Source organism: Ostrinia nubilalis, chromosome 7, assembly GCF_963855985.1.
Source record: "Ostrinia nubilalis chromosome 7, ilOstNubi1.1, whole genome shotgun sequence".
NCBI classification, from domain to species: Eukaryota; Metazoa; Arthropoda; class Insecta; order Lepidoptera; family Crambidae; genus Ostrinia; species Ostrinia nubilalis.
Genome location: NC_087094.1, coordinates 15,590,122 through 15,618,003, shown reverse-complemented (window position 1 = coordinate 15,618,003; position 27,882 = coordinate 15,590,122). Strand labels below are relative to the sequence as shown.

Here is a 27,882-nt window from a genome sequence, read left to right as displayed (position 1 = left end):
TCTTTTTCTTTTTCAGGTAGGTATCTTTTTTAATAAAAAAAATCTGTGTGTTCGTTAATCTTTTTTTAGGTCTAGTGATTTCTGTAACTTCCTTTCTAATTGAACGGACCTGAGTGGTTATGTTTCTGGGTTTTTAAGGGAAAGGAGGCAAACGAGCAGACGAATCACCTGATGGTAAGTGTTTACCCGCCGCCCATAGACACCCGCTCCTCGGTGAGTTACAGGTGCGTTGATTGTCTTTAAAGTATTAGAGTCTGCTCTTAAAGGTTTTAGGTCGTATTGGTCCGCAAATACTGCAAACGGCAGTTCATTCCTCGGTTTGGTGTCTGCAAATGGTGATTGTGGATTTTCTGTTTTAAATGGTAACTTTACAAAATATCTATCTACTGCTTCCGTAAAAAAAATGTCCTGAAGCAGTGGTTGGGTTAATGCTGGGGAGTGTAAAACTATAAAAGTGCTTTATAAAAGCCTACTTGCAAAAATAAATGAGTTTTATGCCCGTTTTCACCATTAATCCCAAATTTTTAAGTGACCCCTATAAAAACAAAATTCCTGTTATGTATCACCATAGAAGTCACTTACAAATTAGGGATTGATGGTGAAAACGGGCATTAGTCCTTTTGATAGCTCGTCTCTCCCTAAAAATGCAATTTTCGAAAATTATAATATAGTTATGCAAAAATATTGTAACTTTTTGATTTTGAATAAAGCTATAATTTTAAATACAACCATAAGTTATGTAATTTTTCACAAGGTAAAAGTATGTTATCCTTTTTACGAATTTATTTCGATACGAATAGTTCGAGGAAAAACTACGTAAACTACACTTACACGTTGAATGCACGACTAAATCTGAACGCCAATAAGTGGTTATCTGCAATAATACCAAACAGCATGTATTCCTTTACATGTCAACAATGCAATATTCATAATTACAACAACAAGGTGTTAAATATGTGTCGCGGAATAAGTACGCAACGCTCTTTTTTAAGTTTTTCTCAAAACCTATTAAGTGTATTTTAAATATAAATACATAGGCCCCTCACAGACATTTTTAGCTATCTTTTGATGTATAACACATATTTTAATAATGGTAATAAATTTTTAGGACAGTTTTTTTACGCTCCTGAAAAGTTGGCATTTTTCACTTTCGTACCTTTTCCAGGAAGGGTGCGATATCATAATATTGAACTTGGCTCTCTTTCCACATTTATGTTTTGATGGGATTTCAGTTTACACGAGGCAAGGAAACATTTTAACATGAAAGGACTCGGCAAAAAATAAAATTATTTCAAAGTTGATCGATAGAACCATCATGTTTTTCTTTTCTAAATGTATGACTCAAGGTAAATGTAAACGGAAAGGACATTGTCAGAAACCGCCTAAAAAACCGCCCAAAAACATTAACCCATCATAATTATTTTCTATTTTTTTTAATACATTAAGCACCCTTTCATTCTAATGGACACTTAAGCATTGAAAAATTAAATAAATAAGTCTTTTAACGTTTATTCTATAATACTATTACAACTTCCGGACGTTTTGGTGCGTGGCATGGTCTAAAACCTATCAAGTTCCATTATTTTTGCCGATAAAATCTGTACGAGGCATTACCGTACTTTATTGCTGGGAGTCCATGTTTAGTGATGTTCCTGCGGCAGTCATAGACAATAAAATATCGATTTTGAAAATAAAATAAATCGATTAGAAGACTAGATTTGCGTTAAAAGCTAAAAAGATATTGACACTATTACAAGAAGCTATCTAAAGTGTCCAACTGGTCGAAAGTCGTAAATAAAATGAAAATAATTAGGACCATAAACTGATATTCATGGTATCATAACTGTAAAAGTGTCAGAATCCGATGTTGAATCCAATGCCAGTTGAAGTGAGAGAAACATATATTATTATCAACCTAGTATAGTTGCCAGTCTCTTATAATCTATGCCAATGAGGGTTTTCGCGATTGAAAAATCCGCGAGATGGCAATACGTATACGCGAGGTCCAAATGCTGCATGATTGGTGGATTTTGACATATCTGTCAATGTCATGTCAAAAATAACCAATCATGCAGCATTTGGACCTCACGTCTACGTATTGCCATCTCGCGGATTTTTCAATCGCGAAAACCCTCATTCATAGCGCATGTATAATAATAGACCAAATGAACTTTTATAGATTGTGAAAGAGAAGATAAAGATTTTATTATTTTATTAAAATTGCCACGAGGTAGTTTTTCAGTAGAAACCAGGATTGGATAATCGCTACAGGCAAGTATCAGAACATTTTATAAATATTTTTAATCGATTATATCCTTGTGAATCGTTTTAATAAATTGTCATTTTACTTTTTCAATTAAAACTTTTTCAATCCCTAGTCTTGTCAAACTGTCATAATGTCAACAAATTATAAATGTCACGTCAGTTGACTCAATTTCAGTCTTCTGTGCGTTTATTGTATTTTTATTTCAATGAAATAGTGCTAAAGGGTTAGTACTAAAAGTGAAAGCCTTTTTTCAGAAAGAAAACCAATGTGGTGCCCTTATTATTCATACTGTTTGAAAGTTACAAGTCAGTGATACAGAGTTGCCGCCATTATAACTCCGTAGTGATACCATACCAAAGAAGAAGTTTTCCTAAACACTTGTGTTATTTTTATATGTGATCAAATAAAAAGGATTAATTTTACTGCTTAAATGGAATAACTTATCCCAAGAGACCGAATATAAAAAAAAACCTCTCCATAGTAATTATCACCATCACGAGAATGTGAATTTTTTTGAGAATTTGATATTGGTCCTGTAAGAAAAGTAGTTGTATTTCAGTAGTAGAATCAACCCTTCTTGTTTCATCAGCAAGAGTAACTATAAAAACGCCCTGTAGGTAGGTATTATTAAGCTGAAGAGTTTGTTTAGTGTCAAAGACTGTCACACAGTGTAACTTAAATTGGCATATTATGATAATGAACATAAAAACTTAAATAAATATTTATGTTAATATTTTTTCTATTTATTTATTATCCCAAAGCTTCACAGTGACAGCTGAAACAGCAATACTGTTGTAAAACTAAACTTAGAACAAACTGTTACAAATATTTTACAAATTAAAATAAAACCGCATGTTGCTTTACTTTCTCGTATAGGTAATAAATGTAATTAATGGCTAGATTATTAATGTTACTTTGTTACCCTCAATAGTGAGGAGATCTTATAAAATGGTAACCCTGATTTTCATTGTCATTCAAGTGCTCTTTCTTCGCATAGGCTTCTGTGATTTGGCCAAGGGCCACACACATTGCGATAACATTATGCGACATTGATTTGACAGCAGCGGAGTGAAGTCTTGCGACTATGCAAAATGATACCCTGTAATCGTAGCGCATATAGACATAGACGGGGCGGGGCACATAGCTCGTAGAGCTGATGGCCGCTGGGGCAGGAAAGTTCTTGAGTGGCGACCACGAGCCGAAAGACGTAGCGTGGGCAGGCCTCCCACTAGGTGGACCGACGATCTGGTCAAGGTCGCGGGAGGTGCCTGTATGCGAGCGGTGCAGGATCGGTCTTCGTGGAAATCCTTGGGGGAGGCCTTTGTCCAGCAGTGGACGTCTTTTCGGCTGAAACGAACGAACGAACGATACGTATTACCGCTATTTACCAGACATTACTATTTATTGCATACTCGCCGGATTACACGTAGGAGCACGCGCGTTACAGCTTCGGCCTTGCATTATTATAAGATCTTGTTCCGCCCTTTTTCGAACTTCCTCCGTGAGGATATCCCCGCCGAATTCTATGATGAACCTATCAAAAGTCATATTCTGCAATGTCAACCCACCACAAGGTGGACCGACGACCTGATAAAGGTAGCGGGAAGGCGCTGGATGCAGGCCGCTACCAACCGTGCGATGTGGAAGTCATTGGGGGAGGCCTATGTTCAGTAGTGGACGTCCTGTGGCTGAAATGATGATGATGATGATGAAATGAATGAAAATGACAAATCTTCGAACGTGTATAATACCGTGCCAAAGTAATCATATAATTTTGGCACCTTAATAACTATTGCCGTTTTTGATCATGCAGCGCTACTTGCGGATATTATTGGAAAGAAAACTGTGTGGGCTCTAGATCTGAAGCCGCTTTAACGAACACGAAGTGCTCATACAATGCGGCGTATTTTCTTCCAGTCTTTAGTCAGGAATTTAGTCGAATTAAAACCCCGGTTGAACGTGATATAGCCGCACTAGAATACGATGCTTTTTTGCATAATCGCAAGACTTCGTTCCGGTGTCGACCGAATGTTATCATGATGTATGTGGCCCAACGGTTACTGTAGCCGCTAAGGTTTGAAACTTCTTGCTTAAAATATTGTAGTCTTTGGCATAGACTACGACGGTAGTCATGGAGATAGGAGTTTGTTATCTCGTGTCAGATGTAAATGGTGAAAAGAAAACTCATGATTCGTGTTATTTTTATGCAATATGTAGGTTTTTTATAAAAGTGGAACCCCGAGTGATCTCCAAAACCCATTCTATTATTATATACGATTCGGCTTCGATATCTATAATACAATAGGAGTTTATTTCATGTGTCAGATGACAAGGGTGGAAACAACCTACGATTCATGTTGTTTATTTACGTGCAATATGTGGGCATATTATAAAAGTGGAATGCCGAGTTGTATTTCTAAAACTTGTTCTATTATTTTATACTATTTGGCTGCGACTCGGCGTGACGACAATACAAAACATTTTTCGCGAATCGGCGTTCATACATTCACACAATACATTAGACGCCATGTTGTCATAAACGACATATTATAAAATCGCTGTGATTTAATATTCTTAATCATTAATTTTATGGCAAGTGTCCATCAGGAATCATTGTTCTTACACACAGAATCGTATTATTTCGCTTTCGGGTAGTAATATGTCAAAATTGTTGGTTCTTAGGCGAACAATGTATGGAGAACGAACATTGTCCTTTGATATTGAATTTTATCTTTTCATCGAAAATGATAAAATTTCCAATGGAGGGGTGATTTTCCTGAAATTATTGAGAACTAGCGGCCGCCCGCGACTTCGTACGCGTGGATCCCGTTTTACCTCCTTCATCTATCTTACGCGGTTTAGACTTTTTCATACAAATGTTTTTTCCCGCTAACTCCCGTTTCCGTGGGAATTTTGCAATATCCTGTTGTAACTAAGCTTTAAGTTTACTAAGGTACCTACATACCAAATTTCAAGCGTCTGACTTAAGCGGTTTAGATTTTTCATACAAAAGGATTTTCCCCCTAATTCCCGTTCCCGTGGGAATTTCGGGAATTACTTATTGTAATTAAGCTTTAAGTTTACTAAGATACCTACATGCCAAATTTCAAGCGTCTAACTTAAGCGGTTTAGATTTTTCATACAAAAGGATTTTCCCGCTAATTCCTGTTCCCGTGGGAATTTCTAAGTATACTATAACCTGCCCAGGAGTATGAAGAATAATTGTACCAAGTTTCGTTAAAATCTGTCGAGTAGTTTTTGTTTCTATAAGGAACATACAGACAGACAGACAAACAGACAGACAGACAGACAGACAGACAAAAATTTTACTGATTGCATTTTTGGTATCAGTATCGATCACTAATCACCCCCTGATAGTTATTTTGAAAATATATTTCATGTACAGAATTGACCTCTCTACAGATTTATTATAAGTATAGATATGAATTTTCCTGCTATCTCTCATGGACTTTAGGTAGTTTGTGGAAATTAATTTCTCTTCTCATAATATGGTGTTATAAGTTTATATCACATTTTGAGACTCCATTTCGAACATGTCCCTACGACATCATATGGCAACATTACTCCGGCCTTTATGAGTCAACCACAAAATTTAAATTACCCTTAAGTAAATGGCCGATTAGATATAAGCCAAAAACCTTATTCATTGACAGATATACTTCAAATGATAAGGTTATTGCATCATTGATTGACAACGATTTATTAGGGGGAAATTCCAAGAGTATTTTTTTGACTTGTAACTTGAATCTCACTTGGGATTTGAACCCACGCCCCTTGGGTTTCTGTGCGAAACATAATTGTAAATTGATTCTACACGCAGTACTCCTCATGTACTCATGCCCAACGCCATCTATGACCATTAAACGGCTACCAGTTAAGGTTAATTTAAGAACTCCTGAAAATCTAGTCTTAAAAGAGCGTTAAAGATCTTAAAATCACATAAAACTTATCTTAACCTTAAGTGATCCTGTTACCTATATCACGTCAGCACCACTCGAGCTGGTAGCAACAGTAAATATCAATGATCAGTGATAAGTAAGATGATTTCATCATCGTGTCATCTGCACGATCGATAAATTGATAAAGTTAAGATTGTTGTTTCACAAACACTTACAAAACAAAACGTTTCTTGAGATAACGATTTACAATATTCTTGCATTTCACTAAGTGCGTTTTTGGCTTGAATGTTGCTTGATAAATGACGATGAAGTCTGGGATTGATTATATTGACTACCAATATTGTGCCATAAGACAAAAATCAGGTCTTTTCTTGTGAAGTCTTTGTAATTTGAAGGAGCATTCAAATAAGTGAGTCATAGTCTGAATTAGTGAAGGACGTCTACCCAGAAGGTGGACCGAGGACCTCATAAAGTATCATCCTATAGCTGAAATGATGATGGTGATGATGAGTCGGAAGGTCCTCACGGTCAACCGAAAATTTACCAGGGTTTAAGAATAGTTAGTAATCTTGAACTAAGTTCTATTCTCTCATACCGTGTTGATAAAGAATTAAGTACGAGATAGGTATCTAAGAAAATATAATCATTAACTCTTTTATTGTCTCCACGAGTCGAAGAATATTAATTAACAATACAATCAATACTATCACGGAACTGTCGTAAAAGCATGATAAATCTATGTCGTAAACACTATAAAATGTATAAACATACTTCATAGTAAGCGTCATAGTTCTAAGAAAAGAGGCGGCGATAAGTTACTTATAATATCTTTCTTTCACCTATCTACGAGTACTTAACTAAGAAGAGATGAATAAAAAGGTTTATAAGGTAAATAAGTAAAAAAAAAAACTTTTCACCATTCAACGTAATAACCCTTTCACTGTATTCTAGAAGTTAAATAACAAACACTTTAAATTACTACGACTACCTATTGAAGAGAACAAAAACACTACAAGCGATTACGATTTACGAGTGTAAATTCGTTACATTAAGGCTGGGTTGCACCATCTTACTTTAACAAACTTCAAAAATCTGTCAAACTCTATACAAAAAACACCGGTTATCGTTATAGTTACGGTCAAAGTTAGGTGGTGCAACTCAGCCTTAGTTGGGCAGATGTTGGTCAGTTATCCCGTTAACAATTTACGCATCAATAAACTATTTAATTAGTACCTAATCCTAGTAAATAGTTGACTAGAGTAGTTTATTAGGATAATATTAATTAATAATGTAGTACCTAATTACAATTTCAAACAAACCTAAAACTCTCTTGTAAACAGGAGTGGCTTTTAACTGTTCCACTTCCAGTTACGTTTCCATACAATTTGACTTGAGTCACTGCAGATCGCGCTAACTACAAATCCTAATTATTTATTAGTATGTAATTTCTTAGGCCTCAGCCTCGAACTTAGCGGGCAGCGGCGCGGGAGCGGCGGCGGGGCGGGAGCGGCAGGATCTTATGCGTAAAATCAAATAGACCGGTTCTCGAAAACAGCGGCGCGGCAGCGGCGCCGGAGCGGGCAACGAGCGGGCAGCGGCGAGGGAGCGGGCAACAAGCGGGCAGCGCACTCCTTCTTTTGCCTACAATAAATCGAGCGTTAGGAATAAATTTGAATCGAAATAAAATTGTCGCCGTTGTTCAGATATTTCGTTCGCGAATAAAAACAAATATCTCGACAACACAACCCCGAACACAACACTTCGCCGCTAAAGCGCCGCGCGAGCTGCCCGCTGGTTTCGAGAACGGGTCTGCGTTGCCCGCCCCGCTCCCGCGCCGCCGCCGCTGCCGCCCCGCTGCCCGATAAGTTCGAGGCTGAGGCCTTAGGCCTCAGCCTAGAGTTTAGCGGGCAGCGGGGCGGGAGCGGCGGCGGCGCGGGAGCGGCAGGATCTTATGCGTAAAATCAAATAGACCGGTTCTCGAAAACAGCGGCGCGGGAGCGGGCAACGAGCGGGCAGCGGCGCGGGAGCGGGCATCGAGCGGGCAGCGCACTCCTTCTTTTGCCCACAATAAATCGAGCGTTAGGAATAAATTTGAATCGAAATAAAATTGTCGCCGTTGTTCAGACATTTCGTTTGCGAATAAAAACAAATATCTCGACAACACAACCCCGAACACAACACTTCACCGCTAAAGCGCCTCGCGAGCTGCCCGCTTGTTTCGAGAACGGGTCTGCGTTGCCCGCCCCGCTCCCGCGCCCCCGCCGCTCCCGCCCCGCTGCCCGCTAAACTCGAGGCTGAGGCCTTAGACACATAATTATCATTAGTTCATTTAGAGTAATGTCGAGTGCAGGAGCAGGACCGTTTGATTTGCTAGAGGTAAAATGCAGGATTTGCTGTACTAAGTATTCGTTGTATACGCTCACGTGGCCCTCCCCTAACGCCAGCTGTGTGCCAATGGCTTTAGTTTTGTTCTGTACAAGTACGACAATTGACAGCCGTTCATGACAAAGATAAATCACGTACACGAAAATGTGATAGTGACGAGTTATTTCGAAAATGGTTGCTATCTCTTAGCAAAAGGTCAGTGTATCAATAAGATAAGACCTACAAGGACTAAGTAGTTCTTACAATACAAGATAGAAAAATAGGTGCCAAGGAATTTCCCATTTCATTTATTGAATGGAAGAAAGAAAGGAAATGAGAAAAATGTTTTATTCAGTGACAGCAAGACAGCAGTCGTATTGAACACCACTTCAGTAGATGCCTCTAAGTTTATGAGGTAAAAAATACTCGTATTATTATTTATTAGGAACTCCAATATTCCTGTGATATTTGAAATAGATTGAATAATATTATGGAAAAATTCCAAATTATTCTATTTTTAGCTTAGGATGTGATACGGTGTGAATAGAAAGGTTGTTTGTAGAATACAAATAAAAGTTTCCACTTATCTCTAATAGACTGATCTACATATTTTGATAGGATTTTCTGGAAAAGTTTTGAAGTAAATATTTTAGATAATATTTTGGCATTTTTGGGGTTATTCTACTGTTTAATGACTAATGATTCGCCGTAAACCATCAATATGAAAATGTTTAAAATATCCTACTTCCTGCGATACCTGCCCAAGACATCCACTGCTGATTCAGCAGCCTATGTTCAGCAGTGCTGAACATAGGCCTCCTCCAATGATTTCCTACTTACATAATTACTTCCTATTTTAGTACGGAAAACTAAAATCATGTTTTTATTATAAGTGGTACAGTTATTGACCCAAAAAAGGAATTTCCTATTGAATTAGAACCATATTTGACCAATACGAATAATTTAAGTCCCTTATCTGAAAACCTATCTACTTGATAGTCGTACTGAAGGTTACTTATAATTAGATTTGTGACGTTTTATCAAATAAAATGTAAAAAGAAATGTTAGATATCCGTCTTTTCACAGGTCTTTGTTCAAAACTTTCCTTTCATAATAAACTCGAGTTTTCCTTAACCTTCGGAAGGCAACAGGGGTGACCAGTCACCCCACTAGTTCAAAAAAGTCTTCATACGTTTAGTTGCAGTTGTTGTGTCTTTCTGTCGTTTGGTCTATTCTCTAATTGGAGGGAGAGCTATCAGTCGCATGCGTCAACATATCGCGTTAGGTTCATGTTTTTGATATTTTGACACTGCTGGGGTGACTCATCACCCCTGTTGCCTTTTACGTATACTTTATTTTTTCGTGTTGCTAAAGTAAATGGTTGGTTTTGGAGTAAAAATGGCTTTGTTTTCGGATGATCAAATCGAAAAATACTTTCATGGACTTGTTGATGTCAATTCCTATGATAAACGCTGCTCAGAACAGATGATAATAAGATTTCTAAAGTTGAAGACAATAATCTCAGTTCAGTCGGAGGAGGAATACTTTATTTCTAATAGCGAAAATTGTTACGACGATGATATTCTACTAGCACAATTCAAACAAAATGTGCTACTATGTAAGAACAGACATGTTTGGTCTTCTTGGTTTCATCACCTTGGAGTCAAACACCTCGACGAAATATAGTAACTCTTGCGAGAGATGCGAGAATTATAGAGCAATTACACATGGCATTCTAAATATGAACTAGGGACCTCCTGAGGGTGCACCTTCAGCAAAGTTATAGAAGCAGGCAAGGTGAGTGCTGTGTCAAAGAAAACTGAACAAAAAAGTTATGACATCTCGTATAAAATGTCAACTACCCTCATGCCCTGAAAATCGAAAAGGTATTTGCTTTAACTGTGCTTTATGTTAAAAATTAATTTATTAAAAATATATAAACTGTTAAATGAAAGCATTTTTAGTTTTATAATGAAACAAAGTAATAGATCTAATCATTAATATGTTTGATTTTTCATTACAAAGCTATTTTATTTCAAATTATATTTGTGGGGTGACTGGTCACCCCTGTTGCCTTTTACGTATACAAAAAAAGTGTTGCCTGCCGAAGGTTAAGGCTTGGTACCCATTTCTGCTAAAGTAGGTATTTCGCGCTGTCAAAATCTGCGCGCGCAATACTTCGCCGAAGACAGCGCGCCAAAGAGCTCTCGCGGCTACACAGTATAGAAATACGCATATTAGAAATACGCAGTTGGTTAGGTTAGGTTGACTTCCTTCCGTTCAAGCGTCACACTCACAGCACTTTCTAATACAAATCATATCCAAGTGATACAAATTAAAACAACTTTCAAAATTTTTGGGAATATATTTTAGAATCGAACAAATATAGAATATAACTGCCAAAGTAAACACGGTTCAAAGAGGCGTGGCGTCACCCGACCTTCCGGAAGTTCCGCGCCGGCTAAAAGAATTTCAAGGTTACGTCACCCGACCTATCGGTAGATCCTCGGGAGCTTGAGTGATTGGAAAAACATTTTATGATCAGTTACTCGTAGTAGCGATTATTTAGAGCTTGGATAATAAATTATAGTTGTTGCAATTCCAGCGCCGTGGCCTTCGTCACCGTGGGCCACGGCATATGCTGAGTGGGGTCCCGTTGCAGTAGGCATCTTGTTGGTGAATGGGTGGCACTGCTCAGTTTACTCTTGTTTTTATTTTTTCTTCTTTTATTATTATGTGCCACTGTCATGTCTATGTAATTGCCTGTATTTGTGTGATGTCCATTGTAATAAATGTATCTTTCTTTCTTTCTTTCAATTCATAAAGCTTTGCATGTAATTAATTATATTAATCAGTACACGTATCAATTTTGTTCAGTCTTTTTGTTTATTAATAAATAAAAATATCATACTAAAATTGCATACATATTTGTTTGTATTGGTCTGGGTGTTTTCTTTCCATAATTTATGTATAACGTATGTACTAGGCTCTGTATCGAAAATCACTATGAGCAATGAGCATCAGACACGGTTACCTGGAGTGCATTACCGCAGCAAAATGTTTATAAATGTTGTGCTTTAGAGAGTCGAGAGTATAGCAGATAATAAGTCCATCGTGAGCAGAAATTTGTCCACTAATAGCAAAATTCGTTCAAATTATAGTTTTAAAGTTATTAGGAAAAAACAGATTTTGCTGGGATAACGTTTCAAACATTAACCTGGCAATATTTTTTTTAAAGTCGTTCTATCCCGGAACCAAATACATGGATAGATAGCTCTTGTTGCGTAGTAATTTGTCCACGAATAGCAAAATTTGTTCCGGTTCTCAAGTTATTTAGAATTTTGCTGGGGTAATGTTTTGTGATGTCCCAGATCTCGTAAATGGCTCAACGCAGAAGTTTGAATAAAATACCAATGATAGACCTTGATATGTCCAAATTAGTTCAAACATGAGTCATTGATTTGAATGATAAACACCAGTGTAATTAAAAGATTTCAGAAAATCAGATAAAACAGATTTGTGAGTAAGTACTCTTACAATCGAATAAAAAGGTGTTGCATGTACCCTTGGTACACCTTTATAACCACAGTAAATATAAATGATGTGGCTTTGCGCAAAAGAGAGATTTCAAGAAATACGAGGGTGGTCTGAAAAGTTTCCGACCTAACATAGATACAAGATTTTTTTTCTTAAAATTTATTTTAATTTTTCTACATAGTCTCATCTACAGTAATTAGTCGGCGCCAAAACTCGGATTTATTGCGCCTAAACTGCGCCAACAGAGCATTGGAAATGTTCATTCGAACACGTCGTTGGTCTGACGTTAGCAAACGCGGCACCCAACGCGCGGACAGCTTTCTCATGCCTAAATCTTGATTTAATATGTGACAAACACGTTCTTTGGACATTTTCATTGCCTCTGCTATCTCTCTCACTTTAATTCGGCGGTCGTCTAACACCATTTGGTGAACTTTAGCGATGTTATCGTCAGTAGTTACAGTTTTTGGACGTCCCGAACGTTCATCATCTCCCAAGCTCTTACGGCTACGTTTAAATTCGGCTGCTCAAAATTTTACTGTGGTAAATGACGGTGAAGAGTCCCCGTACACAGAATCTAACTCATCTTTGATTTGCGTAGGGGTATTCCCTTTCAAAAACAAATATTTTATGAAAGCTCGATACTCGATTTTTTCCATTTTCACAAAAATACTCACATCGACTCACTCAAACGACTTTCAAATAAAAACCGCGCGTCAAAAATGGCTGAAACTTTGAAGTGTTGCTGTCAAAAGATGCACAATTACATTCCCTGACTTTAATTGATGTGTGCTGCCATCTTCACGTTGAGGTCGGAAACTTTTCAGACCACCCTCGTATAATTTATTTTAACAGTCTTACTTTCGTGGCCGAATACGCGATTCCCTTATAACAAGGGAACATGGCATACAATGGACAAATTAAAATGTTCCTTGAATAAGCTATCCTGTTAATTTCAGCTTTATATTACGACTTATAAGAAAGTTATCGAACTGCAAAAAAATACCAATAATTCTTCTATAAGCCGACCAAATTATAAAGGTTACAAAAAAGCGACCGTTCCATATATAAGGCTTGCCATCTTAAATGAACGGTATAATATCGAGGATTCGTCAGTACAGTTGCGAACAAAGGTGTTTGTGTAGTGTAGTTGAGTTGAGAGGTCAGATTATTGAAATAATAAAACGAACATTTTATTTTTTAAATACATTTTAAAAATAATTTACATTACAGATAACAATGAGAGGATGACATTGCAATGTGGTGCCAGTCCAGTCTTAAATCCGTTGATATTGGCTCCGTGCACGATTACAGCGCCAACTAGCGTCCACAACTTTGTGGGTTCTGTCACATTGACATTTAGGTCGTATATTTGTGAAAAAATATCGAAATGAAAAAATAACAAATATTTTCAACTAATAAATTGTTGTGATACCACGATTTGGGTGGAAAAAAGGTTTTGAAATCATTTTGGTCATTCAAATCAAATGAGGTAAGTCCAAAAAGTGTGTTTAATTTTGATTGTGTCAGGGTTTGTTTACTTCATTTATAGTTGTAGTTTTACAGTAAAACAAAAAGAAAAAGCTACTTTAACGGTTTCATTATATAACAGTAAATATATTTAAATGTTTCTGTATCGCTAGTAATAAATTAAATATCGTTTTCAGATCGAAATGAGTATCGTTTTGAAGACCGGGTTTGTGAGAGTTACAATATCAAATTCCAACCACAAACCGTATTTAAAGGAAAGTTGTTGGTATTGGCTGGACAAGTCCGAGATGTAGAAGAATTAAGAACAAAACAAGGGCAGAGTTCAATAATTCACGCTCTCATCATAAGGCAAACATCTGTGCACAACAACTACTGTGACTCATTTTTGTACTACCACGTTGTATAGTTTAGTTATTTCCAAATTGTAAACGGCTATTAAAACAGCCCTATCGAAATACAGTCCACTCTTTTATTTAAGTTCCCAGTAGGACCCTTTTCATGCGATTAATTAATGATATTAAAATGTATTATGTAGAATCGCTTTGCCATTGACAGATACATCTGATGACAGAGCTTACATTATTTCTACTTTTGACCACCATGAGCGCTGCGATAGATTATGTCCCCCCCACCTAGTACTTCGCACCCAGCGAATATGTTGCATTTGCCATGTTTTTGGCTAAAAGATTCTTCTATCTTGCAGTTTAGACTTTTATTACAGACCTCAGAGAGTATTTTTGGAAAACTTTTACGCATAGTGGAGGAAGGGACGCTCTAGGGACTCAAAACTACAAGGATACACATGAACTCCAGTTTTAAATCCGTTGATATCTGCTGCATCTGCCATCTTTTTGGCTAGAAGATTCTTCTATCTTGCAGCTTAGACCTTTAGCTACAGACCTTAGACAGTATTTTTTATACATTCTTACGCATGGTGGAGGAAGGGACGCTCTAGAGACTCAAATCTACAAGGAGTCATATGAACTCCAGTTTTAAATCCGTTGACATCTGCTGCATCTGCCATCTTTTTGGCTAGAAGATTCTTCTATCTTACAGCTTAGACCTTTAGCTACAGACCTTAGACAGTATTTTTTATTATTTATTTGTGTCAGTGTGCTCTTCTAAAGAGTGTAAGACGATTGTATGTAGGTACTATTAAAATGTAATTTTAACTCATTGGTTTTGTCTCATATTTGAGGAATATACTATGTATCATGAGTAGAGTCTTGGTTTAAAAGGATGCGAACGATTTAAATTTCAATAGGTAGACAAAATTGATAATTCTTAATTATCAAAAATTTAAGCTTTCTCCAGTAACACTGATATTATTATACTGTGACTCATCAAAGTCATCATTGTCAAAAATATTGACAAATCGCGAACTGTCACGGCCAAAAAACTGACACGCGTCCGTCCTCCGTAAGCGCCACCGCGCGACTGATTGAGATTGTCCAAGCCGTCATGGACGATTTTTTCCATATTTTTTAACATAGTAACTAAATAAGACGCAATATAAAAATTTCATCCGTTAAAAGCCCTCAAGTTATTTCTGAACTTTAGTTTAGTAAAAGATTTAGAATCTTAAATCGCTTATTTTAAAAATAAAACCATAAATAGAACACGAATAGAGGTAACTTTGGGAATTTATTCTATCGAGTCAACTTCATCAAATCGTGTTTCCATCCGTTAATAGCCCTAGAAAATATCCTCAACTATGCCCAATAAAAATCTTAGCCTTTAATTTTACTGTTTAGTACCTTAAAAATGAAAAATGAAAACCTCATTTTCGCCATTTTCTCTGCTACCCGGCCTTAATGTCGTATTCACAGGCAATGGTCTCATTCTTGTATTATACGAAGTTTATTCAATTTAACGAAAAGATAAATAAAATTAGACAGTTTCATCTTTGACAAAAGTACGACAAGTCCTAATTTTGCTCTGATATGTACAGACGACGGTTCATCGGTCCATCAAGTGTAACATTGGAGTATATTATTTAGTTGTAAATAAATAATGTAGTTTGATGTATTGTTGACTTTACTCAATAAAACAAGGTGTAACATCAACAAATAAGTGTAAGTTTGTTTTTTAGTTTAGTTTTAGTTAGTTCTTAACTAATTAGTCTACTCTTTATCCTGATTTGAGAAAATATTTATTCCTTTCACTTATTTGGAGATGCTGAAATATATGCCAGATCTAGAGAGCCCTTACCAACAGTTTTATAGAAAATATTTCTATGATATCATAGATTATAAAATCCATAGATTTGCACCCCCAGGCGAAATTGTTATTACGAACAACCACACTTACATAGTAAATGAAGAATAAGTTATGCGAGAGATGAATATAAAATACTTATTTATGAAAAACCCCCATCTTTAAAGTTGAGGAGATTATTTCGTAAGATTTATAGACGTAGCCAATAAATTAGCCATTTTTATCATTTATTTTAAATTTAATCCGCCCTATAATCCGTCTAGGTGCAAGGCGTAGTACAGATCTCCTTGACATTTTGCATCAGGTTTGCCTGCCCTGAATCAACTCCATAAAGGTTATTAAAGGTACATAAACTGGTAAGTCTAGTCATTATACCTAATTTGAATTTGCACACAGGTACCTAACCTATTTGTTTACTTTTACTTAACATGTTTTAACCAAAAACCGATTGCCAAAGGTTTTTTTAACATTTTCAAATTTAAAAAAAATCGTTAAAGGTACAAAAATGTTTTTTATGCAGATATTTTGTATTATTTATCTTTACTAAAACAGCGTACGCTGTCAATCTTACATTACTTATTAAAAACCATTGATCAATTAAGTACTTTGTAAAGTTTTAATCAGATACATCGCTTTACCTACAGCGCGACCTTCACAAAACCTGACGTGGACATACAACAACCAATCTTACTCACTTAAAAATTGGGTTGATTTTGTGAATGGGCTATCTCATTGGATATCACAAACTGTGCCCAGACGCAGGCCGTTCAGTCCGTTTTCAATTGTCTTGCAATATGCACTGATCACTCGTTTTTTTTAAGTCGATTGTTGACAATGTCAGTGAGTGCTTGATTTTAAAACAGAGCAAGGTTTGTTGCAATTTTTTTTTTTAATATAACCAAAAAAATTTAATTTTTTTTTACTAAAAAGTTTTAATTCAACGTTTTATAATTAATGTGAAAAAAATATTTTGACGTCAATCAATTAAAATTTTAATTTTAGATAGAAAAAAGACAATTTTGTTCTATAAACCAATAACAATTAAGTATCTACGAAGCTGGCACAAATTAATAGCTACCAGAATTATGTTTCAATCACCTGTGACATATTTATATTCCAAATAGAACATTAAAAGGAGCAATGAACCAATATTCGCGTCTCTACACCTCAAGCAGTATCAACCTGTGGCTAAAATAAAGAACTAAATAAATATTTTATGTCACGGTGTTGTTGCTTAGAAACAATCAGATAAATTTAACTCGTATTGATCCTTTACTAAGCCATGAAATCATAAAAATAACTGCCCGTCACGACATTTTAACAACATACTGATTTATTTTGTATTAAATTAAAACAACTCGCGATTCACTTCCCAAGAATATGAGGGTAATGTAGGGCGTTTATTAATTACAATAAACATTAATAACGAATTTATTGTACCTTTATTATGTTAATAAAAAATAACAATATATTTATTTATTGAAAGCACACTATTTAAAGTTTTTAAAGGATTATACTCGTACTATTGCCATCATATTTTGTAATAAATTGAGTGTGTAACAGAATACTAACGCCCATATTCACAAACATTACTATGATGACACATGAACCAATCACAGAGCTCTATGAGTTTTACAGTCGATGGTAGCACAGCACTATTTGTTGGTGGTGCAAGAGGGATTTAAAAATACCCTTTGCACCACCAGTGGTGCAGGCCGGTGGTGCAAAGGGTACAAAAGGGCTCTATTCAATGCTGTGCGTTCGATTTGCTACTTCACTTAAGCAAGCATCGTTTGTGAATACAGGCGGAACATTGTTACACTATACCTAATAAACTTAAAGATTTTCGCCTGTGATTTAGTGTTTCATAATCTTTGTATTATTTAGGCGTAAATAATCTCTTAGAAGATTTACGAAGCACCATTAATATAACTTTCATAACATGTAAGATTCGTTTATTTTTCTTTAGAAAATAAGGCTCTTCTTCATATAAAATGTATCAGATCGAAACTTTTTATCTTTTTATTTTCTACGTTCATACGTTTAACTTGAATGAAAAGCACTCTTCTGAACGTGTGCCATGGAGCTTATTTTAGTATCAAGTGACGTAGGGTTTCTTACGGTCCCCTCTCGTACTAATAAAATTCTACTTTAGAATTTGCTCTTGATTTGTTGTTTCCTATTAAAAGCCTAGGTACATCTAAAGGTTACTAAATACAAATATTTTTTTAAACAAGCAAATATTGTCTATTTATAGTAATAATGTACCTACTGTAGCTCAATGTTGTTGTTTCAAATTAAGTAAATGCTTTTAGTTCCAATATGCCGGTTGTTTGGTTTACTAAAGTTATCAAACAGGCCTTGCAAATATTGTAGAGTTACTAAATATATTGTTTTCAATGTCTAAAATAGTCGAATTTAGAATGTAAATATCAATTTTACAATAGATGCAAATACCGAATCACATATTTGCAATTGAAAAAAAAATTGTCGTCCTACTGCTAGGATAGTGGAGAAGGCCCTAGTCAACACTATGTTAACTTGGCATAATACTTTTGAGTTTGATAAAAAAACATTGGATCAAGGACAGAAAGTCCTAAATAATATAACTCAAGTACTTACCTACATCTGTTGTGTGATAATGAAATTCCAAGAAAAATCGTGAGCGGGTAAAAATATCTATCTTTACCAATTTTGTAACGGCAAGTAATAATAATAAACGGCAAGTCACTCTGTCAGTTATTTGTTGATATGGGTTTTGATATAAAATTATATTGAGTTTTGGAGCAAAAGTGCGCTACTTTTTTTCGCGATGAAAGGTTATTATGGTCCAATCATCTGTCAGGATAAGGGATATAAATCATATTTATTTTCTACAAAAATTAAGAGAGCTTTACGATAATTTACACTTTGGAACCGTTTTTTTATTATTTAGTCAAAAATAATCTAGACTTAGTGTTACGACATGCGGGAGAAACTATGAGTAGAAGCTAGTCTTCAAAACACCCGACATTGTTAACTGGAACTTGTTACTTTTTACACAAAACGTTTATTTACTACTTGCTTATATTATTAACACCAATCTTAACATTCCAAGGTTCCATTGGTTTCTATAAACGACTACTCTCAAATGGCTCGATGGCGGACTTTTCCATAAATGCACGCAAATCATATATCGTTCCTTATGAGGAGCATTATTTTATGCTTTTGTCTTTGTTCGTCATAAGACAAGGTCGGGATGTTGTAACAGTGCAACAGTGGCCGTGACAGTTGAATTTTGTTTTGTTTCGGAAATTCTCTATTTTTTTTTGGTGTGTTCATTTTGGCTGGCGGAAAATTAGCTTCGAATTGATATTTCAGTGGTTTAACGATGAAATTGAACTCTTTCACCAAGAGATAGGGATGGAATTTCACTGCTCGCTAATATTATTTCTCAAATCCAAACCGTAAAAGGCATGTGTACCACCCACACTTTACATCAGTTGTGATTGCAATCTAATAAATGGCAGATATTAAATGTCAAAAAGCCTTATTTCTGAAGGATGATAGCTAATTTGACCTTTCAAACTTTCTTTTATTACGGAAAAGCTTTATACAATAAATGGCGCTATACACCCTGCGGGAATGTATGTCCCTCTCTAATTACAAGAATGAGAATCAGAGACATATCTGCTTGTTTAGCTATCGAAGCAGAGAATCCAAAGCCATTTCATAAAATCTTAGCGAAGTATACAGTGTGAGTCACGTTAAAGTGTACATATGAAAATAGATGAAACTAGACCTATTTTTATCGACAAAAAAGAGGTCAAAAATTTTTTGAGATTTTTTTTTAATTTTTTATAGAATTTTTTTTCTTCCAATTACTTATTGTAAAGAAAAGGTAATAACTTTTAAACTAAGCGGTATATCCTGATGAAATAAAAACAGTAATAATGCTAAATAACAGGCGATACTAAAAAAATACATAAAATACACAAAAAATGCCAACAAATAATAAAAAACGATACTTTTTGAAAAAAATCTGCTTAAAAATTCGTGTTTTTTTGGTTATTTGATAAATTTCTCCAAAAAATGCCCCTATAACCGGTGGTTTTTATTACTTTGTATTATTCTCTATCGTATTATCTTTGTAAAACCAAAAATTGCATGTCTCTATCCCTATCACAACATTTGCTATGATCGTTTGAACAAAGGCCTGCCACAACATTATTCTCCGCTACAGGTAGAGACAATTTTAATTTTAACTAAAATGCTTATTTTACGTCGAAATCTTTTGTTTTTATTTGAAATCTAACTTGTCTTTATCAAAATTACAAATCTAGAGCCATTTTCAGTTTCGTTGTTAACGAAGCGTTGAATGGCGCGCTCGGAGAGGCTTAGTTCAAATGATCATTGCAAACGTTGTGATCGGGATAGAGACATGCGATTTTTGGATTTACGAAGGTTATACGATAGAGAATAATACAAAGTAATAAAAACCACCGGTTATAGGGGCATTTTTTGGAGAAATTTATCAAATAACCAAAAAAACACGAATTTAAAAGCAATTTTTTTTTCAAAAAGTATCATTTTTTATTATTTGTTGGCCTTTTTTGTGTATTTTATGTATTTTTTTAGTATCGCCTGTTATTTAGCATTATTACTGTTTTTATTTTATCAGGTTATACCGCTTAGTTTAAAAGTTATTACCTTTTCTTTACAATAAGTAATTGGAAGAAAAAAAATTCTATAAAAATTTAAAAAAAATCTCAAAAATTTTTTGACCTCGTTTTGGTCGATAAAAATAGGTCTAGTTTCATCTTTTTTCATATGTACACTTTAACGTGACTCACACTGTATAGCTGTTGAGTAGAATCAGGAGGCTTACACAGCGAGTGCGTGTTTGATGGAAGTCTTTTCCTTCAGCAAAGTCAAGGTTAAATTCTAATCAAATAAGGATAATCATAAAATCTTGCTTCTGAGCGGCGAAGAAATGTAAATAGGGTTCCTTTTGCTCTACTTTTGAGGAACTTAATATTAGGGATGGGTTAAAAAGCAAGTGTTTGAATTAATCCGTCAGTTAACTTATCAAAAAGTACTAAACACGTATTTTTCATTTTTCCAAACTAATGAAAAATTAAAGAGAAAGCGTGCCAAAGTTCAAAAGAAGAGACCTGTGACGTCAACGTGTGATTAAAAGTGTAGCACTTTGTGACGTCACGCGAAACTTCAACGCACCATAACTTCTTTATTACTTGTTTGATAGACAAATTTTAATAAAAATATACGTGTCCAATACTCGTATTTTTTTATATACATATTATTATGTATAATTGACGAAAAGTTTACTTTTAGGATACTAGCCTAATTGTCCTTTTTAATTCTCTTGGTCCAATAACAGTTTAACTTTACATCGTGATTTAGTCTGAAATCGGACTCACACAGCCAGTTGAACTGATGATTTGAACTGTCGTACATCCGTGACCGTTAATGTCGATGTCTTATTCTTACTTACACTACATTGTTAATATGTAGATACTTAACACAGAAGTTTTATGGAAAATACAATTGGTTGTTTATTTACTTAAACGTGCGAGCGAGCATAAGTATTGAGTATATTTTGTAACATTTATAGTATTTTTTAATTACTTACACGAGACATTACGTACTTAAAATGCTACACAATATTGCAATTACGCAATCAATATTACAGGTATAATAATATGCTCATATTTGTCATGGTGCCATATGGTGTTACGTGATAGTGTTTTATTAGTTCAACAACCTGCGTATGATGTATGGCTAATTTACCATTGTTAATTAGCTACCGTTTCTTCTGCAGACAGAGTGACTAAGTATTGTTTTCAGTAATGTGCTGTGCAAATTGTGCCAATTGGAGGTCAAAACATAGCGAGAATGTTATACAGGGTGTCCCAAATAGTAGTGTCAAGCTGAAGCCTAGAGGTAGCCCTAGTGATGCTCTACCTCTGGGCTTCGGCTTGACACTACTTTTTGGGACACCCTGTATAACATGTAGACATCATTTTACATTAAATTATGGAGATTCCAATTCTGTGTGCAAAATTGTAATTATGCTTTTCAAGTTAAACTTTGATTGTTTCTTAAAACAATGACAGTGATACACGTGGAGTATTATCACAATATTATGATTACGAAAGAAAATTAATATTTAATTTTGTAGAAACTATGTTATTGAGAACCCTGTCTACTTCAACGTACACAGTACACACCCTCTTGACAGTTCTTTAGATGTCGTTTATGAGGAAACTTAAGGTTTTATACCTACCTTATTACATTTTATCACTTGTTTTTAGGCCTTGGTTATACTTCCTCCCAGCAAACTACATAAATTTTACAACTATGTCAATTCCTTGTTGGTAACGTAGAAATGTATAAACTATTAAAAAGGCGTCGTATCATGTAACTTATAATTTTAGGTATGAATCATGTTAAAAAAGTGAGACAAATTTTAGTGTAATTTATATAGCCTGAAGGCATGGACGTGTTGTGATTATATTCATATTAAAATACAGATCGGTAACGAAAATGTTAATAAGTGCGTTGAAGTGACGGTGGACAGTCGCAACTATCAAAAAACTAATGAAAAGATAAGCGGTATTGATTAATTTATAAAAACGGACACGTCACGCGAGATGAGATAAGAAGTTGTATCTGAAACACCTGACTGAAGTATGTAAGTACTTGAGCGTAAATTAATAGGATTTTAGTTCTTCGTGAGTCTGTTATTAGGTTTCAGTTTGACTCTTTCTACCCAGAGATTATTGGATTGAATTCCCACGTAGGACACACAAACATTTTATAATTGTACTTTTTTGACATTACAGGCTTTTAAAATAGTAAGACACGGGTCTTACTATTTTAATTGAAATGGAACGCGAATGTTTAAAATCTTATATTACAGGCTGATAACTTATGGCCTCTCACTATAGGCCTTATACAGAAGCTCAAAGTTGCACAGCGTGCTATGGAGAGGGCTATGCTTGGTGTTTCTTTGAGAGATCGAATCAGAAATGAGGAGATCCGTAAACGAACCAAAGTCGCTGACATAGCCCGACGGATTAGCAAGCTGAAGTGGCAATGGGCAGGGCACATAGTACGCAGAACTGACGGCCGATGGGGCAGAAAGGTTCTGGAATGGAGGCCGCGTACCGGAAAACGCAGCGTAGGACGTCCACTTACAAGGTGGACCGACGACATCGTAAAGGTAGCAGGGTAGCGCTGGACGCAGGCCGCTACCAATTGATCAACATGGAAAGCATTGGAGGAGGCCTATGTTCAGCAGTAGACGTCCTATGGCTGAAATGATGATGATGATGATGATTACAGGCTTTATCCAAAAAAAGAAGTTAAATCCCGTACGATGGAACGTAAAGCCGCTCCAATTCAGCCATGTTAATGAAGTTTGACACTAGTAGGATTGTGATGTCACGTTACGAACCAAACATATTCTTGCTAGTGCAAAATTTAATCAATGAACAAGCTTGCAAGAGGTTTCGTGTAAGCACGAGTACGAGCCGATTTATGGCTTCCAATTTCGTTGAGATAAATCCGATTTTGTGACGTTGATTTACTAAAAGATAGGGTTGAGTTTGTCAGTGAATAATCTCCCATTTAATTAAAATCAAAAGACTTCAAAAGCTAACTATTAGAAATTATTGAAACTCTCGAACTGTTAATTAAAATAAGCCACCGTCATTAATACTGTCTGAAAACAACAACAAAGGCTTTAAAAAATGAGAAAATAATTTACGGTTCTCCTCTCTAAGGGTAAAGGATGCATCAGCAATTCTTCCTATGTTGTATGTCAACAGCAGAAGAATCTGATTTGTATTTATATGCCTGGAAATAAGATCACATACCATCAGGAATCTAAGCCAGCGGCGTCACAAAACACCGTCATACGAAAATGTATGTAAATATGCCTGTTATTCGTGGCTGTGGCGAGAGGCCCATGTGCGGCCACCATAAACTAACAAGCTTATTCGCTGGTTTTTTAAATAAAAAATAATGCAAATGTAGTGAATTTTGCTAAAACAACTAACGTAGGTGGGTGAATATCCCAAGTACGTTTTTTACGCGGCGGAGCTGAGAATCGATGGGAGAAATGTAACTAGAGCGATGATTTTTTTTCTGTATATAATTTAAACAGCGTTTTACACGATAGCAAAGTCTTCAGGACAATAGGTAGTTATTTTATGTACTAAAAAAATTTCAAAGACCCAAAATCTAATAGCGGTGGCGTGTCCTAACTCTATTTCTACTCATAAATTGTGTTATTCCTTCTTTCTCGGGGATTCTAGTAATTTAAGAATAGTATAGCCATAAAATACATTAAATAAGACTTCCAATTGATATGAAAGAAATGTGATATTTCATAATTTAAGTGTTTTAAATAGCCTTTCAAAACTGTCCCACGAAAAAAAGCAATTACAGTGGCTCAATTTCGACACTCTCTTACATCTCCAAAGAAGCTTTGAGAGACGTAGAGTTCTTTTTCCCTGCATCACACAGCTGTGTTCTCCTGATCGGGCTATAAAGACTTGCGACTTGTGGTATTGTTTTTCCAGCAGACCCGTAAATATTTGTATCAGCGGCACAGGAATACAAAATTTTTCAATTTCGCTGACAAGTGTATGAGTGAAAAATAATTACTTAGATGCTAAACGATTCTTTAACATGATTAAAGTTTGGTGTTTTGTTGTATCTGCATACAAAAATTATTGATCAGAATTATAGTTTTCTTTATAATTTGAATTTTGTAACAGTTTTTTAATTCCGGTGGCGCAATTTCGGTGGCTCCGGTGGCGAATCTATTGCCAGGATTGGTCTTATTGGCTCTGGAGCACTGTACCTAGGTCTACTAAGGTCTCAGTCATAACTACAATATCGTCAGTTAATCGAAATTGTGTGTTGTACTCGCCGTATCTTGATAGCTTGAAGCTTGAAAACCTCTAAGTGGGAGGTAGTGAAGACTTTAAGAGATTATGGTGTCTCCAACTCTGAACCCTCGCAGCAATTAGATAAGTTTCGAGTTCTGATCTTGGGGGAGGACTGATATGATGAAGTTTTCATACAAATACTTCAGAAGTTGCATGTTCGTTCGTTCGTTTCAGCCAAATGACGTCCACTGCTGGACAAAGGCCTCCCCCAAGGTTTTCCATAATGAACGATCCTGCGCTGCCCGCATCCAGGCTCTTCCCGCGACCTTTACCAGATCGTCGGTCCACCTAGTAGGAGGCCTGCCTTCCAGTCCATGGTCGCCACTCGAGAACTTTCCTGCCCTAACGGCCATCGTCTCTACGAGCTATGTGCCCCGCCTACTGGCACTTGATTTTAGCAATTCTGCGAGCTGTGTCGGTTACTTTGGTTCTCCTGCGGATCTCCTCATTTCTGATTCGATCACGCAGGGAAACTCTGAGCATAGCCCGCTCCATCGCCCTTTGGGTGACCGTGAGCCTTCTTATGAGGCCCATAGTAAGCGACCACTGATTTCATAAGCTCAGTTGTGATTTCATTATCTCCTGGTTCATAACTTGTTGTTTTTAATAGGGCATTTTAATCTCGCTCAAGCTAAAGTCTAGGATATCTTCGCTAAAGTGTCGGGATAATCTCGATCTTCAGCCTAATTACTAGTAGTGCTTCTTAATCTCTCCTAGCAGCTTAGGCATTTACCAAAACGGTTCTGCTATCCTCGTTATTCATGTTGGTATATTCAATTTGGTCCTCGCAAATACATACTTTCGATTTATTACAAAAAATCGTCTCTATAATACACTTTGTATCAGCGTGAGGACTTGGATACATCGATACTAAGCAGAATCTTAAAAACAGATGAGAATAGTTCTGAAACAGCTAAAATTTCCCTAGTCTCGTAGGTTGCAAACTATTCTGCCACTCGAGCTGAAAATTCGTGGGATTTTGGAGCTGGATTGGCACTGGTCGTGGCTTAGACTTTATCAGTCGATATCTTTTGAGCATCTTTTATTCGGCATTCTTCTATTTCGGTGATCACTTCTTCTTCCTCGGTCCCTCACTGATGAGGATTGCGACCGCAGATAGTGTTCCTCCATAGACTGCGGTCATAAGCTGTGTGGTGATCGGAGAATGCACATGTGATTAAATTGCCTGTTCGTCTAAAAATGATTACTACATTTTGATTTTTGCAGTACTATTAGGGTGCAGCTCAGTACGTTTTTACAGTTCTGGCATCTTTTGCTAGGCCTTCTCTCTCCATGAGGCTGGCTGGATATAGTCCTCCGTTTCTTAATTGTACTACTTTCATTTAGCTCACAAATATGTAATGTGTTAGTTCAGTAGCTGGTATGGATCTAGAAATATCTTTATACTTAATCTCCAGTTCGCATGGTCTTTAGCGAATAATTAGTTGCGTAATTCTGAGTGTAGGATAGGTATGATACCATCATGAAAACTTGGCTAGCCTGGACCAACATTTTTACTTATGGAAGATAAACCTAACACCAACCTGGGGCAGCTGGTCGCCCTCCCGGGACTAGAATTGGTTTCTGGGTTTGAGGGTCATGTATGATGTCTTTGTGATGAGTCTAGAATAACGGGGCTGTTGGCGGCTAGAGCCAGAAAGTTTTGGATTTGTTCTCTATGGAGGGATTTCTCCGTTATCACCATGCTTAGCAGGCTGGTTGGTAGTTCCAGTATACCTGGAAAGATGCTGCAGCCCACCCTCCAGTATTTTGATTGCTTAGTCGGCTCTTACGACTTACATGGGAAGATCTGATGCTTTTTTAGGGTCACAACACAGGCCTGAATATTGTTTTTAATTATAAACATCTTTACTGGATAATAATACTTAAGTGATTACAAATAAATAAGTAATTTGAGACAATCATCCATAACATTCCAAATTCCGCTGTATAAACAAATTTCGGTGGATTGGTTCTTAATTCCGGTGGCTCAAATACAATTTCGGTGGCTCATGATAATTTCAAATTAACATATCTCGAGAAGTATTAATAATATTTTGATCTCTACCATATCATTGAATAATACAAGTTATTTACTATTATTTCTGCCACAAAAAAGTTTTGGAAAGTGGAAATTAAAATTCGCCACCGGAATTAGGCAAAAAACGAGTTTGTTGATATTCACCCAGGTAAGCTTTTAATGTAACTGACAGGTTCGTAAAACTTCTTAATTGGAAATTTTAATCTGGATTCACTGTAATAGGCATTCGATTATATTCTCCTAATGTCTAATTATTTTGTGTAGGCAATTTTAGTAAATACTAGTTGTTAAATTATGTTATGACCAGATGAAAGATGAGAGAGTAAATTCTACAACTTTAACGGTTTCCACGTGGTACCGGGAGGAAGTTAACTGTCACATTTTAAATTGACCGAGTCTGCGTTTGACAAAAATTCAACCTGATTTTAAATTTACATTTACGTAAACGTAGAATCTGGTTTGCTCTCATTTTCTCCCACAATTACCTATACTTGACCATTGTCGTTAATATCTGTGACAGTTAAATTTAATTGGTGTAAAAGCAGTTGTCAAGGTAGGCCGTTTCGGGTGAACGAACCAGCTGATAGCTAGTAAATAAGCGGCGATAAAAGGCAGTTGGCGAGAGCGTGGCTCTAGATTTTTGCTAAGCTCGCCTTGATCTACTTCAATTCTATTACATTTTAGTTGGAGTGATTTTCCTTTTTCTTCGTCTCAACTTGGGTGAATTATGTAATTTAGAAAGACAGAAATACTTATGTGCATATTAAATCTTCTGACTAAAGTGACATGGTGCATTCTATGTCCAGCTTTATAATAGACGACGACAAATTAAGCTAACGCCCGTATTTACAAACGATGCATGCTTAAGTGAAGCAGCAAATCGAACACACAGCGCTGAAAGAGCTTTGTTATTGCGTGTGTCACCCTGTACGTCTACGCGCACTGTGAGACCTCACAGTAATGTTTGTGAATATGGGCGTATGCCGTTAAATAGTTGCTCTTTTAGAACAAAACATATAAGTGCTACATATTTTCCAACAAAATAAGGTGCTAGTGCCTTTACAAAAAGTGGTTTACCTGGGTTAT

General features: G+C 36.0%; 1 protein-coding gene and 1 long non-coding RNA gene across 2 annotated transcripts in view; both read left to right on the top strand.

The window, feature by feature from the left end:
* Nucleotides 1-13,383: 13,383 nt before the first annotated feature.
* LOC135073656 (uncharacterized) lies at nt 13,384-14,037 on the top strand. The gene is made up of 2 exons (XR_010257674.1): nt 13,384-13,579; nt 13,755-14,037. It is a non-coding gene; the product is annotated as an uncharacterized LOC135073656 (long non-coding RNA).
* Nucleotides 14,038-16,555: 2,518 nt separating this feature from the next.
* The window catches only part of LOC135073391 (proton-coupled amino acid transporter-like protein pathetic), a 56,820-nt gene continuing 45,493 nt past the window's right edge, over nt 16,556-27,882 (top strand). The window contains exon 1 of the mRNA XM_063967550.1: nt 16,556-16,664. The gene's annotated coding sequence lies outside the window, so the exon portion shown is untranslated. The remainder of the gene's footprint in view (nt 16,665-27,882) is intronic.